The 6,559-nt window shown below is 40.9% G+C and overlaps 1 protein-coding gene across 1 annotated transcript in view; it reads left to right on the top strand.

Annotated features, from left to right (window-relative positions):
- The first annotated feature begins 212 nt into the window (after nt 1–212).
- Nucleotides 213–6,559, top strand: part of LOC122554839 (lebercilin-like protein) — a 90,609-nt gene continuing 84,262 nt past the window's right edge. The window contains exon 1 of the mRNA XM_043700187.1: nt 213–811. The gene's annotated coding sequence lies outside the window, so the exon portion shown is untranslated. The remainder of the gene's footprint in view (nt 812–6,559) is intronic.

Genomic DNA, 6,559 nt, shown 5'->3' with positions numbered 1-6,559 from the left:
TATCCTAAAACTAATGACTTCTCATTCTAGATTACCCCACTCAGGGGAAATATCTGCTGTACATCTACTTTGTAAATCTCCCTTAATACCTATATACCTCAGTTAGGTCTCCTCTCATTCTTCTAAACTTGAGAGACAATAAGCCTAAACTGCTCAATCTCTCATCATATGACAAACCCCTCCTCTGTAGAATCAACCTAGTGAAACTCCTCTGAACTGCTTCCAATGCAACTACATCCCTCCTGAAGGAGGACATCAACATTGGACATAATTTAGATGGCCTGCTTCCACGCGTAGGGATTCTATTATTCTATGCGCCCGGTCGCCAAATAATGTATGTTTACATCCTGGCATAGCGCCTTCAGGCGCCTTATAACGCGAACATCACCATATAAACGCAGATTGTTGTTGCTGTTGTTTTGGAGCCAGAGCCATTCCTTCGGTGCGTGTGAACATTGTCGGATTGCAAGTGCAACCGATATTTTCATAATCTTATTTTGAACAGCAAAGACCAGTGTTATGTGCAATTACAGAGCATTCCCTCTGTCCCTCGGATTGAAACGAAAGGTGTAGAAGAAATGAACTACAATTCCCTGGAGGCAACATTTGATGCATGTGCGCTGAGTGCCCCTTCGACCGTTTCCAAGGCGATGGATCTAAATATTTGATACTCTAACCATTCGAATCCTGTGAACCATTGTGGCGTAGATTGTGACATATCGATGGAACTCATCCTTCGAGTCCTGTTCATTGCAGATACAGGTCTTATGGACGATTCGTGTTTCATTCAGCAGCGTCTTAGAATAAACCGGTAAGTCATGTTTATGACCAGCTTCTATCTACTTACGGGTGCGAGATGGATTCCATCAGTTTCTCCTGAGAGGACGACCACCGCCGCCTCAATGCGTCCTGCTGCATTGCCCTGGGGTTGTTTTTGTTTGTATTGCTTTGTTCCTGCATGGAAGAAGCATTTTTCGTAAGTTATTTGTTGAAAATTTTAAACAGACATGTTGTCATCTTTCAAAGTGGGAAACTTACCTTCAGAAAACTCTTTAATTTGAAAAAGATATGTCAAAATTCAAAAAGAATGGCCTTGAGTTACAATTCTGTACATCCGAATGTCCGGGTGTTTTTGTTTAAATGGTAAGTGTTGATGACGTCAGTAGGGAGAAGTTTGATTGGTAGTGTAAGGCACTGTTACAAATAGTGAAATTAATAAGGATGGCCAATTTATACATCTATCGATGCCTGTTGCACTACCTGGCATGTCTCTCATGACAGCAGCATTCAAATTTAAACAACAGAAATCAGCAGAACACTGTATCCACTGTTACCACCACTCCCTCCCCAAAATAAGTAAAGCAAATGCTTCATCTTAGCGATTTCATTCTTCAAGTGGGTGTTTTCGCCTTCAATCTTTCAATTTGTCATACAATTATTTTTTAAAAAACCCTCTCGATTTCTTGTTGATGTGTAGACATTTAGAAATGCAGGAAAATCTGCTGGGGCTGGAGAAGAGCTTTTTTTCACAGACTGAACTATATGATCTGGATTGCATTGCTTTAATTTATTTGTAACTTTCAAAAAGGAACAACATAATTGAGAAGGAAGTGTATAAAGTAATGGTTCTGAAAGAGTTAATGTTGAAGTTGCATTAGCTCCACACAATCTGATGATGTCACAATGTTTAGGTAAAGAGACATGCCTCATCTTTGCTGACTGTTTTAATTATTCATGACCAATCAATGTTAATTGTACCTATTGATATCATACAATAAACCATATTATTGCCTCATTAAGATTCTCAGTGGTTTATCCTCTCCCATTCATGATAAGGCAGCTCCTGTGACTCAATTCAGAATAATTAGGAATCTTGTGGCACAGTGGTAGTGTCCCTACCTCTGAGTCAGGAGACCTGGGTTTCAGTCTCATCTCTTTCAGTGGTGTGTAATAACAACACTCTGAGCAGGTTGATTAGAAAATAACTAGGAAGGCACACTAATGGCAGTGAACTACAATGGTTGGAACCCTAAGCCTGATAGGAGCAGAGTCATAGAGTTTTGCAGCACAGAAATAGACCCTTCAACTATGCAGACCAGCAAACCTAAGTTAATCTCATCCCATTTGCCAGCATTTGGCCCATACCCCTCTAAACCCTTTCTATTTATAGACTCATCCAGATGCCTTTTAAATGTTGTTATTATACTTCAACGACTTCCTTTGGCAGCTCGTTCCATACACGCACCACCCTCTGCATGAAAGGTTGCCTCTTAGGTCCCATTTCAATCTTTTTCCTCTCACCTTAAACCTATGCCCTCTAGTTTTGGACTATCCCATTCCCAGGGAAAAGACCTTGTCTATTTATCCTATCCAGGCCCCTCATAATTTTGTGAACCTTTTTCAGGTCACCCCTCAGCCTCCGACACTGCAGGCAAAATAGCGCCAGTCTATTCAATCTCTCCCTATAGCTGAAATCCTCCAATCCTGGCAACATCCTTGTACATCTTTTCTGAATCCTTTCAAGTTTTGTAACATCCTATAACAGGGAGACCAGAATTGCATTTACAGTATTCCAAAAGTGGCCTAATCAATGTCCTGTATAGTCACAATATGATGTCCCTACTCCTATACTCAATGCTCTGAACAATAAAGGCAAGCATATTAAATGCCCTCTTCACTATCCTATCTACCTGTGACTCCACTTTCAAGGAACTATGAACTTGAACTCCAAAGTCTCTTTGTTCAGCAGCGCACCCCAGGACCTTACCATTAAATGTATAAGTCCTGCCCTGATTTGTCTTTCCAAAATGCGAAAAGCAATGGATCCAGCATTGATCCTTGTGGCACACTGCTGGTCACAGGTCTCCAGTCTGAAAAACAACCCTCCAACACTACCTCGGTCTTGTACCTTCCAGCCAGTTCTGTATCCAAATGACTAGTTCTCCTTGTATTCCATGTGATTTAACCTTCCTAACCAATCTACCATGAAGAACTTTTTAGATTAGATTACATTACAGTGTGGAAACAGGCCCTTCGGCTCAACAAGTCCACACCGACCCGCCTAAGCGCAACCCACCCATACCCCTACATTTACCCCTTACCTAACACTACGGGCAATTTAGCACGGCCAATTCACCTGACCTGCACATCTTTGGACTGTGGGAGGAAACCGGAGCACCCGGAGTAAACCCACGGAGACACGGGGAGAACGTGCAAACTCCACACAGTCGGTCACCTGAGGCGGGAATTGAACCCGAGTCTCTGGCGCTGTGAGGCAACAGTGCTAACCTTGTCAAACAGCTTACTGTAGTCCAAGTAGATCAAGTCCACTGCTCTGCCCTCATCAATTCTCTTCGTTCGTTCTTCAAAAAACTCAGTCAAGCTGAGGAAATACGATTTCTCATGCACAAAACCTTATTCACTATCCCTAATCAGTCCTTGCTTTTCCAAACACATGTAAATCCTGTCCTTCAGGAACAACTTCCCCACCACTGATGCCAGGCTCATTTGTCTATAATTCCCTGGCTCTTTCTTACCACCTTTCTGAAATAGTGGCACCATATTAGCCACCCTCCAGTCTTCCAGCACCTCACCTATCGCTGTCGTTGATACAAATATCTCAGCAAGGGGCCCAGCAATCACTTCCCTTGCTTCGCACAGAGTTCTAGGGTACATCCACTTTTATTCTTTTAAGACGTTCAACATCTCCTTCTCTGTAGTATGGACATTTGTCAAGATGTCACTATTTATTTCCCCATGTCCTCTATCTTTCATATCCTTCTCTACAGTAAACTGATGCAAGATACTCATTTAGTATCTACCCCATCTCCTGCGGTTCCACACATAGATGACTTTGCTGATCTTTAGGGGGCTCTATTCTCTCCCTAATTACCTTTGTGTCCTTACTATATTTGTGGAATCCTTTTGGATTCTCTTTAACCCTATTTGCCAAAGCTATCTCATGTCCCCTTTTTGCCCTCCTGATTTCCCTGCAACTTAGAACTTTAACTTTTAGATCCAGTTTATCCTTTTCCATTACTATTTTAAAACTAATAGAATTATGGTAAAACTAATCAAATAGCTTTTTCCAACATTTGTACAGTCATGCAGCATGGAAACAGATCATTTAGTCCAACTCGTCCAGCCTACGAGACATCTCAATTTGACCTGTCCCATTAGCATTTGGCTCATATCCCTCTAAACCTTCCTATTCAAATACCCACACATAAACATGATTGGCCGGTTGTGTCTTTTTAGTTGTATCATTCAATGAAGCTTATGTAGGGAGACCATAAATTTCACTGTGTTTACAATTAACAATTGTTATTTTTGTCACTGCGGTTTTTATTCCTGAAGGTGTGCAAGAGCCAGCACATATTAACATAATGCCTGAACCATAAAGCAGGCATTCTGCATGTATGAATTTAGTAGTGTGGATGAGCAGAGGGATCTTGGTGTCCATGTACACAGATCTTTGAAAGTTGCCACCCAGGTAAATAGTGCGGTGAAGAAGGCATATGGCCTACTGGCTTTTATTGGTAGAGGAATTGAGTTCCGGAGTACTGAGGTCATGTTGCAGTTGTATAAGACTCTGGTGCGGCCGCATCTGGAGTATTGTGTGCAGTTTTGGTCGCCATACTATAGGAAGGATGTGGAGGCACTGGAACGGGTGAGAGATGTTAGGGGTAGGTTCTTTACTCTGCGAGTCGTGAGTTCATGGAATGCCCTGCCAGTAGCAGTGGTGGACTCTCCCTCATTATGGGCATTTAAGCGGGCATTGGAAAGGCATATGGAGGATAGTGGGCTAGTGTAGGTTAGGTGGGCTTGGATCGGCGCAACATCGAGGGCCGAAGGGCCTGTACTGCGCTGTATTCTTCTATGTTCTGTGTTCTATAAAAATGCTGTTGTCTGATATATTTGATCTTCAGGAATAATCAGTTGTAACAGATCTAATTCCACAAATGCTTCATTATGAAAGGAAGTGGGAGCCCTACTATTGCATCTCCCTCACCGCAGGACTTTCAGGCCAAAGCAGCATTCACTGTACTACCTGGCTACAGATTAGCTAAGTGAGCACAGACAATGCCTTAGATTTCTGACAATCTAGTTAAGTAAAATTTACTCATTCAACTGCGAAGAGGTGTGTATTAATGATTAAATAGTGGGACCCACATAATATATTTGCCAAGTTTTTTTCAGGAAACTCATTTAAAATTGGGCCTTGATTAAACATAAGAACATAAAAGAAATGCAAGAGATATCATGGAGCCTAATTGCTTTAGACAAAGTCAATTTAGTTACGTTACTCTAAAGGTATGTTCTAGTTAAACTGTAAGAAATATCTGAAACTAAAATTTAAAATTCCAGCAGGTGGAATTTACATTGACAACATTGTTCAACAAATATTTGTCAATTGTTTGATAAAAATGATATTTTCCACTGAAACATTTCACAACTAAAATACAAAGTACGTGAGGACATCGGTTTCAGAATGTGCAAAATACAGCAGACCCCATATGTAAATGAGGGACCCAACACCTCTTCCAGGACACCACTGTTAAGTTAGCCAGTTGTCAGTGGTCACAGACCATTCAAATCTTAGCAACAATTGTAATTAATAAGCAGCTGCCTAAACAATCAATAGTTTTTGTTCAAAAAATGCTTGATATGAAGAAACAGTCTTATATTTCCTGTTTTTGCAGTACTCCCCAGGGCATATCACTGTCATCCATTAATTGCCACCTCTTTCCCCCTCCATTACTGACCTAGAAACTTCAACCAAAACCATGTTCATTCCCTTGAGTAAAGAAAATAGCGTCAGGAGGCTGCTCTTTCAAAGTGTAGAAATGAGGCTTTAGGCTCAATTCGTGGTGAGCATCAGGCTTCCAATATGTACATCATTGCTTACAGTCATCAAAAACAGGACATAACCAATTTCTAATGCTGTGTTTGCTTGTTTTTATTTCCAATTTGATTTTCCAGTTTTTTTCTGTTTGGTGGTAATATTTTGCAAAACCTTTGACCTATTGCTTATGTTCACATATCACATTGCACCAAAATATTCTGTCAAATCATGTGGCAGCAAAAAAAAAGAAAGCTACAGTTATCAGACAGTTTCTAAATTATTCAGCCATATATCCAAAAAAAGGTCCTCTGAAGAGAATAAACACATTTTTAAAAGTATTGTCTCCAAGACCATTCATTCTTGTATCGTGGAAATATTCAGCTAACTGCCTTCATTCCATGCATCTTTGTTGTAATGCATCTGCACACACTCACTCCCCCCAAAAAAACCACTGTAGGGCTTTGATTTGACTGTCAATGTTAGCTTTACAATAATCTGTAATACGCAATCCACCACTGTATTTAATGAACATCTGGTCAAAAATGTTCAGTTGTGCATAATCTTCTATAAGGTAAAAACAATGACTACAGATGCTGGAAACCAGATTCTGGATCAGTGGTGCTGGAAGAGCACAGCAATTCAGGCAGCATCCGAGGACAGGCAAAATCGACGTTTCGGGCAAAAGCCCTTCATCAGGAATAAAGGCAGAGAGCC

Source organism: Chiloscyllium plagiosum, chromosome 12 (genome assembly GCF_004010195.1).
Source record: "Chiloscyllium plagiosum isolate BGI_BamShark_2017 chromosome 12, ASM401019v2, whole genome shotgun sequence".
In the NCBI taxonomy this organism is placed as follows: domain Eukaryota; kingdom Metazoa; phylum Chordata; class Chondrichthyes; order Orectolobiformes; family Hemiscylliidae; genus Chiloscyllium; species Chiloscyllium plagiosum.
The sequence above is the reverse complement of the archived record's forward strand: the minus strand, read 5'-3'. Positions and strand labels throughout refer to the sequence as shown.